General features: G+C 35.2%; 1 long non-coding RNA gene across 7 annotated transcripts; it reads right to left on the bottom strand.

Annotated features, from left to right (window-relative positions):
• Positions 1–1,010: 1,010 nt before the first annotated feature.
• LOC139897349 (uncharacterized) lies at positions 1,011–5,227 on the bottom strand. 7 transcript variants are annotated; one of them, XR_011776537.1, is made up of 8 exons: positions 4,888–5,227; positions 3,503–3,547; positions 3,370–3,416; positions 2,603–3,282; positions 2,428–2,474; positions 2,110–2,272; positions 1,369–1,474; positions 1,011–1,252 (listed from the first exon to the last, which is right to left on the bottom strand). It is a non-coding gene; the product is annotated as an uncharacterized lncRNA (long non-coding RNA). The 7 variants fall into 7 exon arrangements; XR_011776534.1 differs by having other exon boundaries at positions 3,503–3,662; positions 4,850–5,227; XR_011776535.1 differs by having other exon boundaries at positions 2,603–3,416.
• Positions 5,228–10,320: the final 5,093 nt, after the last annotated feature.

Raw genomic sequence — 10,320 nt, forward strand, 5'->3', positions numbered from 1 at the left:
AAGTAAGTGTTAATAATTTTACTATATAGTTGTTCATGTGCTATGAGATCGTTAGTTTTTGCAGTCTAACCTTTTGTTAATGATAATGACAATATATGTTTTAATATTCATTCTTTTATTAATTTTCTATATATGTTTTATTTTAACAAACCTGTAATTTTACGGGTGCTTTAACTAGTATATCAAAATCTGTTTAGATAATCAGAATCTTAAAATGTAGACTTCTCTCGAAAACTTCATTCACACGAATCTTCGAATTATAAATTAAAAAAGAATAACGCTTTTTAAAGAGTATTGTCGATAACATAAATATACCGATTTGAATTACCTGGCTACACTCGTGAAGTGTTGTTATCAATGCAGCAAATATCTTACCCATTAGATGAAGTACAACTACGTATGTATTGATTTTCTAAATAATGTCCTGGCTTCGAACGTGCCATAAATGTAACAGCAATCTTAATTTTAACCTTAATAAAACATTATACTGTAATGAAACATTTGATAATTATTATAGAATAAAATAAAACTTATATGTACTCTTTCGTCCTAATTTAAACCTCTAACTTACTACAGAGTATTTTGTTTATATCAAAAAACTCAGTTTTATAAAAAGTAGGTTACTCTCGCGCTAGCTCGTGATCATAATACTCCATTTTGTTTTTGTCGCGGGTTTTATTCTTACTGCTAATCTGCTATAGTCTCCTGGTAGGGTCGTTGATGTTATATGTAACTATCTTCGTTGTAGGTTATTGACACTGTTTTATTGTTTAGTTATCAATAAAACAAGCAGGTGGCCAACGCGCGCTGCGGCGGCCACCTTCAAAAGACTCCATTTTGAATAAAACTTTTAGCATTATAGGATATGTGCATATGGGTCTAAGAAGAATACAAATCTTAATGATAAACATAACAACGGCCATAAAAAGCTACATTTCAAAACTTGTTTTATTCCGAGTATTTTCTTAGGTCACATTCCTTCCTCATACACACATATTTTATATCTTTTTATTTCTGGTCGAAAATTTATAGTAGCAGTGCACATGTAAGTTAGGTAGAATCAAAGTTTTCAATACAAATAGAACATTTCTTTTAAATCTTTTTATGAATATGAATATATACAATTATTAACCAAAATTAGTAGCTTATAACCATATTTGCATGTATGCTAACAACATACCAAATTCATCAAGCGGAGCATTATAGCTTGTTGCGATGAACGGGCCACCTGCTGTCCTCCCAAAATTCGTTCCTCCATGGTACAATTACAATAAAAGAATAAATTTTTACGCAATGTTACAATATAATGCACAATTAAGTCAATCTTAGTTAGAACAAATTGTTTTATTATTGTTATTACTAACTTACCATATAGTAATTGACAAATGATCCACCACTTTGAATAAATTTAGCCACCGAATATGCCAAGTCTTCAGGCGATCTCTAAGGTACCGCACCTCCAAACTTTGTAAACCTGCACATTTCAATTCTTTTAATAGAAAAAAACAGATTAAAATTTACCAAAAAGGTATCGCACTGACGGAAAAATTTACCATCCTGTACATGCTTCGTTCCACATTTTTGGTTTGAAGTTTTTGTTGGGTGAGAAAAGTGAGAAAGTTATTATGGCTAAAAAAGCACAAACTGCACATGTGCATAGCATAAAGAACCACACTAATAAGGACACATAGCATGAACACTGTCATGGGGTCAGAATTGACACAAAAGTCAAAATAAAAAGTCAACATAAACATTATGACATGCATAACAGACTATATGGTGCACTTACAATGGGTTCAGAGGCATCATCTTGTTTACAAATGACCCATGGAACACCGGTGCCTAGACCCACAGCCATTTTAGCTGCCCATTGTGTATAGGCTCGACAGGGTGCACCAATTTCATACTCCATTGTGTATACCATTCAACCATTTTAATGATAAATGCATTATCAAGTCTAGTTTGAAATGTTGGACAGTTTGACCAACTTAACTTTAAGCCAACATCTTTATTTGTCCAGTTTGAGATGCAACAAATCATGTTGACACATTTGTAACTAAATGGATTAAAAATTCCACCTCTAACATATCCATAAGAGAATAATATTACCTCTGGCAAATCCACCAGTAGCTGCTGTAGCATCACCACCAATAATGGAAGCCAGATTAGCAAGTCCACCACCACTTGAAGAAGAAATGGAAAATCCAACATAAGTTTGACCAGCCGTAAATTGTCTCGATTATCCAAATGAGCCGAGAACCGCCCCTAAAGCCTGTTGGCCAATGAAACAATTAATATTTCACATCCCATTCCTATTCTCATTGTCATAGATATAGAAACAAATTACCATTTAACAATTCATGATTCATGAATAAAAAATATAACTAAACAATTATTAAATCTAAACAAAAGGCTCAAATTACTTACCAACACAATCCAATATCGTTGCCTCCGTCTGACCGTCTCCATCATCACTGTTATCAATTAATAAAACAAAAAAACCTAAATAAAATGATAATTACTATCACTTTTGTAAATAAAAAATTATAATTTGTGTAAAATTTACAGGATGTACAAATTCGTAACAAAAGTAAAGCATTACCCGGTAAATTGATGGCGGAGATGATGACGGCGCTTGCGACAGCGGCGACAATGATGATGGCAATTCCAATTTTGGGGATGATGTTTGATTAAAACAGGCGGTGGGAGGAGGTGATGATGGCGAACGGTGGCGAAGATAGCGTCGTGTCGAAGGTAATTGGCGGTGGCAGTGGTAGTGAATGGAAGGAGGCGGAAGCTTGGGATTGTAATGAAGATTGAGAAAATACTATGTGATAGGTTAAAGGGTTGGAGTGATGAAGATGAAGAGGAAGAATGGAAGGTTCGGGAGTTATGTTAGAAGAATAATGAACTAAAATATCTTATGGTTTATAGACTAAAAAAATACCCTTTTTGAATGATGAAATAGAGTCTACAGTGACTCTTTCTCAAATGTAATAATAACAAGCACGTGGCCAACCGCGCGTTGCGGCGGCCACCTTGAAAGACATTCATGCGCAATATATCGCATTGTTGTTTGCCACATATGTGCTAAAAAAAAAACTTATAAATTCTGCTATAAACAACTCGTAAAAGGATGTGAATCGGATTTAATATATATGGCCACCTACCTTCCTTTCTATTACTACAAAACCACAACAAAAGTATAATCATACGAAATATCCCAGTCATCAATGCATATGTCGACGTACATAAAGTTCCTGAACTTTTAAAAAGCGCAAGCTATGATCATGAATAGAAAACAGTATGAGATGATCTTCAAACAGAATAAAACAGTCAATAAAGAGGAAAACATATAATATAACGAACCTGAATTCGCTAATTTCTATGATTCGCTAATTTCTATGATTGCCAAGCTGTAATAAGAACAACATAAGCGCTTTTAGAATCATAATTCTACGTAACCGGATAAAATATACGAACTTTTTGAAATTCCATATACCTGGATGTTGATGTAATCTTCTGTATCATGAATATATTCACACAACTGCATAATTTGATGCTGGTTAAGATACTCTCTAAATGTGTGAATAGTTTACACAAATTTGTATAGATATATCTAATATTTCATGCATCCAATCCCTCATTATAAAAAATTGTTGCTGCAAAATGGAATCTTGTGATTAAAGATCAGTTTATACTACCAATACTTATGCATAGTTGACAATGGGTATAGCGATAATCAATGGTTAAAACTATGTCAAAGGGGAAATATTGTAATTATATAGAGCTGCATCAAAAAAACAAAATTATTGAGTTAACTCTGGAAATTAGTTATATTAGTATGAATATATATCAAGACCCACCCAACCAATGATAATTACATATATGCACAAAACAGTTGCCTAACACATATTTATAACCCATATCCCTTGCAAGTCTATACCATAAATAATGTAAGCATCTTCGCTCCTGAACAAATCAGTTTTTCTACAGCAACAACTAAACGTAAAACAGCCCCTACATTTATTTTATACATCAGAAATTAATTAAATAGAATAAATTGACAACAAACAAAAAAGACCTAACAAATGATAGTTGGCACAATAAGTAGTTAAATAACCTAATATGATGAAAATCAACAACTAATACAAAAGAGATACTGAGTTATGAGAACACTTGCACCAACAATTTAAGTAGTTATCGACAAATTTCACAATCAATTTAAGGTATTAATAATTAGATGTTAGATACATGTATATACAAACACAATAACAATCAGTTGCTTGAAGAAGCGAAAACAACAACACAGATTTGAAGCTCATATATAACTTTCAACAAAACCTGAAAAAAGGAAACACAAAGTGGGCTATAACTATTTGTATACATAAAGGTATAGATATTTAGCAAATACCAAAAAAGAGCAGCTACAACATGTTGAATTCCACAAATACAGTAGTTTCACTTAACAGGAGGTGCAACACAGTAAATGATATCAAATTGAATAATGATAAATGGAAGGCGTCTGGTTGCTAAAACCTCACAAAAATTGCTAAAAGCTCACAAAAAAGACGACAAAAGGACGCATAACCATGTGTCCTCGAGGTTAGTGGCAAGTCCTTGTCAAATGGTTATGTTAGCAGGTCCAATTGACCATAAAGAAAAAACATTTTCGAATAGTTACAGTAATCTCACCACTAACGTCTTTCAAATACATATGATTCTTTTTCTTATTGTTAACACTATTCTCACCACTAACCTCATAATCATAATCATAATCATAATCATCATTATCAGAATCAAATGACTTAGCATCAGTATTCTTAAGTGAAGGATCCTGATTTCTAACCTTAATTAATGCATGAAAAAACTTCAGATCATGCTTACTTGAATAAATAACAATATCTTCTTCATCTTCAATTGATTCATCATCATCATCATCATCATCTGAATCAATTACGCCTTTGTTTTTTTAGCTCCTCGAACCGATGTAAATCTTCGCATTTCTTTGTCGCCGGAACCGACGACTGAATCGGAGTCGCCGTCAGCGAGTAGGTTCGGTAGCATAGTGCCGATAACTGAGAGTGAGGGTTAGGGTTTTAGGGGGGTTAATTCAGCGATGTATTAACCTATACTCCTTCGTTCCCAAATTGTACCAATTAAATCAAACAATTTGATGGTGAATTGGAGAAGGTGAGAAAATCGCCCAAAACAAATGTCGAGAAAGTTCTGGGTGAGGCGAATGGGAAGAAACAGTATGCAAGCAACAAAGATCTAAGAGGTTAAATGACGAAATTACCCTTTTTGAATAAAATAATAGAGTCTACAGTAACCGGGATTCACTCCAATGTAATAATAATTAATAATAATTAATTAATTAATAATAATAATAATAATAATAATAATAAAATAATAATAATAATAATAATAATAATAAAATAATAATAATAATAATAATAATAATTCTCGCTTAAAAAAGATTATATTAATGATCATTAAAGTCCGTTTCCCATTCTTCTTATTATTATTATTATTATCTGCGAAGGAAACCAAAAATCAAAAACAAACAAAAAAAAAATCAACTACAACAAAGCTCAAACGCAACACCAATCCGGCCGGTAACAACGACGCTTCTCTCTTCAATAGTAGCACGGGGTTATAGGAATTCGGAATTGATATTGGCCTAGATTGGATCGCGCCTCCTCCGGGGAATTAATTCCCCTCTGTAAGTTGTTTTCTCGTCCCCTTATATTTTGTTTAAATATGAAGATCATCTATTTAAATGTACGTGGGCTTGGGAAACTAGGGAAAGTAAAATTTAACCGAATAAAAAAACTAATTCGTGTCCATAACCCAGATATATTCGCTATCCAAGAATTGAAACATAAAAATGTTAAAGGGATTATTGAGTTATTATGGGGTAATCAAAATTTTGAATACTTGTTTAAACCTGCGTTAGGGCTTTGGGTGGGTCAATACTAAATTGGAACCCCATGAAATTTGTGTATCCGAAGCGGTTGAAAAAGAATTTTTTTCTTGCCATTAAAGGGAGATAGGTGGTTAAATCATTGGTCTCAATCATAATAAACGTTTAAGGGCCACATAATGACAACCTAAAACAAAATTTCTGGGAAAGTCTTGAGAATATTATGCAGGTCGACATTGACGACTGGATCATTTGTGGTATTTTACAGAGGTAAGAAGAAGATCGGAAAGGAAAAATTGTGAATTTAGTGAAAGCAGGGCAAAAAGAAGTTGCGCAATGGGAAAGTCCTATTGGAACCTGTGATCTTACCGAATCGGAAATTGTAACTTGGCTTGACTTGAGGAAAAAGTGGTTTCAAACAGATAAAGAGAAAACCGATATCTTGAAACAAAAGACCAGAATTAAATGGGCTACCGACGGGGATGAAAATAGTAACTACTTTCACTCATGTATTAAAAGAAGGCAAAACAAAAATAATATACGGGGAATTAACTCAAATGGTTTATGGATAGAAAATCCTGACGCAATCAAGATGGCAGCGTTTAGTTACTTCCAATACAGATTTTGTGAATCTGAAACGAGAAGATTCAAAATAAGGGGTCTACTAGACAAACAGTTAACCAACGAAGGGGCATCAAGTCTTGAAACATAGTTTACCCTAATTGAGATTCATAACGCAATTAAAGATTGTGGCGGTGAAATATCCCCCGCCCCGACGGTTTTAATATGAATTTTTTTATAAAATATTGGGACTTAGTAAAAGATGATCTCCTTTAGGCATTCACTCGTTTTTGGGAAGTTGGAGAAATATCAAAAGGTTGAAATTCATCCTTCGTTACACTGATCCCGAAAAAGAATGACTCTCGAGGTTTTGGTGATTACCGTCCAATTAGACTAATTGGAAGTTTCTACAAATCTTATATATGGTATTAACAAAGTGACTTCAACAAGTGATTTCTTCGGATATAGGGTTCGAACAAAGCGCATACATAAAAAATGGTACATTTTAGATGGTGTTTTAATTGCCAATGAAGTTCTTCACGACATTAAGGTAACCAAAAGAAAATGATTCTTATTTAGTGGATTTCGAGAAGGCGTTTGATAGTATCTATTGGGGAATTTTGATGAAAATCATGGAGCTTATGGGCTTTGGTCATCGTTATAGAAAATGGATCCATGCTTGTCTATCCTCGGAATCAATCAATATTTTGATTAATGGATCACCCATTAAGGGTTTCAATCTTCAAAAAGGGGTACGACAAGGAGACCCCCTATCACCGACCTATTTATTATGGTAGTTGAGGGCTTAAACCACCTCACCAAAACCGCGGCTTTAAACAACCGATTTTTTGGGATTCCAATAGGGCGGGAGAATGTTCGAGTAACTCACCTACAATATGCGGATGACACTTTATTTTTTGGCGAATGGAATAGACAGAACGCGCAAAACCTTACAAAGATCCTTAAATGTTTTGAATTGGCATCGGGATTAAAATTTTTTTTCATAAGAGTTGTGTTTATGGTGTTGGGGTGTCGAAGAAGAATCGGAGGACTTGGTCGAATGTCTAGATTGCGTGGCAGGCATTCTACCCATTACCTACCTAGGCTTACCGATTGGCTCTTCAATGAAACACTCAAAAGCGTGAGAACCGGTATTTGGAAAGTTCGGGAAAAGGCTTGTGGATTGGAAGGCTAGATCCCTTTCATATGGTGGAAGGTTCACCTTAATTAAATCGGTATTATCTAGTTTACGTATTTACTTTTTTCACTTTTTTTAGCCCCATCTTGTGTTAATAGTAAACTTGAGGGTTTGAGGCATCGCTTCTTTGGGGTGGGTCGAGTGATGTCTCGAAAATTGCATGATTTTAATGTGAAACATGCCTTAGACCACGTGATTTGAGGGTGGGGGCTAGATATTGTCCCGCTTGCTATAAAAACCGTGCCCTTCTTGATAAATGGTGGTAGAGATTCAAGAAAGAAAATTATTCACTTTGGGTATGCATAATTAAAAGCATTTATGGGGATTATGGTGGATTGAGTACGTCATACCCCCCTGTTCGGGTCGTCTCTCCTCAACTTGATCTTGTATTTAAAACATTGGTAAAAGCCTAACCAACCTCGACACCCCGTTTGCAATTTCCTTTAAAAGAAGGACAATGCACAGATCTCAAACTAGTTTTTGGAATGATTTGTGGCTTGGTATTTTTTTCTTGAAGATAAATTCAATAGACTTTACCGGATTGATTCTAACAAAAACGTCACCATCCTTGACCGGGTCGTTGGACGTATAATCTTACTCGTACGTCTAACCGTGTCGTTAGGCGTATAATGATCTGTATCAAAAAGGCACACTATTAACAGCATTCCGCCTAACATATAACCGGCATGAACCATCCCGGGCAAAGAACCTCTCCCCGGCCACCACTCTACTAGCTAGACTAGGTTACTTACGTACACACCCTGGAAATACGCGTCACGGGCATTGGCTGTCCGAGACGCTACATAAGGCGCATCCTACCCAGACAAGTTTGCAGGCTATCGGCATCACTTAGCCTGGAACAAAGCATTGAGGAGTTACGAAACATAATGTCATGAAAAGGCCTGCTGGGCCATGTACGCCGGGCACCCGACAACCTTTACAAGTGTAGCGACCCGACAAAATCGTCATTGACGGCGCCGCTAACTTAGATCCCGTTACGTGGTCGTAGTCCCTATATGAGACTCGTTTGACCAAAATTACGTCGCATTCATTTGAAAAGTACAAGACTTGCAAAGTTTAGTTTGCCAAACGGATTGACTACAAGTTTAAGTTTACAAAAGTATAATGTATAAATGAAATAAACTTGCGACATAATGTAAGTTGAAAATCACGGTTGCTATAAATAGCGTAAGTCTGTAGACAAAAGTTTGAATCCAAAGGTGCTATCACTAGCGTATGTATGTATGTATGCTTGAATCCAAGCACGAAATCAAAGTGTATGCATGTATGCTTGACTCCAAGCAAGTATGAGTATACGCGGAAGCATGTAACAAATAGCCAAGTATGAACCTGAGAAACATATAGAAAACTATCAACGAAAAACATTGGTGAAATCATAGGTGTTTTAGTAAACGTTGCATTTGAACCACAAGATTTAATATAAGATGATTATCAAAATCATTTGCATTCCAAAGTTGTTATTTGTATCGCGGGCACCCAATTATCAAACTTAACTGTTTTGCACCCTTTGCGTAGTGTTAGAACATACACTAGACCCGAAAATATATTTCATCCGCTAACGGTAGCGAACCGTTCGAATGAGGCTCGTCAAGCCCATGTGATCACATAATATAAGTTCACGTTTACACCCTGCAAGTGTAACTAATGATAATTGAATTGAGGCTTTTTGTTCAAACCCGTACGTGGAATGTTCGTTTCCGTACTTGTGTTCAAAGTGTAAAAGTATGATACGTATATGTTTCTCATCCCATAGTTTAAAGCATAAAAGTTGTTTGAAAGATGGGACTATGATCTCACCTCGAGTGCACGAGTATAAAAGTACTTCACAAAGTAAACGTGTGCATGAAAGTTGCTTAGCCTTGACCTAAACAAGTAAGTTGTATCAATACCGGGTAAGACACAAACAAGGTCGGTTAAAATGTGTTCAATTAGTCCTATGGCTCGTTACGACTCGAATAGTATAGCATGTGAATCACGTTGTCAAGTTTCATGCAAGAATCAAGTATAAAAGAAGATTAGAACGATTGCATAAACGTTTGGTTAAATTTAACTAAAATTCAAACTCGGTCAAGTCAAAGTCAACAAAAAAGTCAACAAGTTCGTGTCGGGTCCCGAACTATTTTTCTGTGCTAATTATTCATATATAAGCATGTTAGAACAAGTTACATGTGAATCGGAGGTCCATAGTATAGCAAACATTTTACGTGAAATTGAAAAGTGAAACAGATTCTGGAACAAGGCATATGCCGCGCCGCAGCCAGAGGTGTCGCGCCGCGCCACTTGGCGTGGCCTGATGCCTGGTCAGTTTCAAAAGTTCAAGTATTGATCCAAATTCATTTTAGCACAAAATACAAACCGTAAACACTTAGAATGCGTATCTTATATCGTTAGAAAACTCTTTTGACAAGGAATACAACTAACTACCTTTCACCAAGCTAAAACATCAATTACAATAATCGAAATCTCGTCAAGTGATCAATAAAGGTTTATTTTCAAAGTTTCAAGTTCATCAAATGCATTTTAAGTTTCGGGAATCCAATTCACACATATGATATGCCGTTTTGAAGGTAATGAAACATACATTACAACTAAACACTTACTAATAACATTTCAT

This window comes from Rutidosis leptorrhynchoides, chromosome 3 (assembly GCF_046630445.1).
Source record: "Rutidosis leptorrhynchoides isolate AG116_Rl617_1_P2 chromosome 3, CSIRO_AGI_Rlap_v1, whole genome shotgun sequence".
NCBI classification, from domain to species: Eukaryota; Viridiplantae; Streptophyta; class Magnoliopsida; order Asterales; family Asteraceae; genus Rutidosis; species Rutidosis leptorrhynchoides.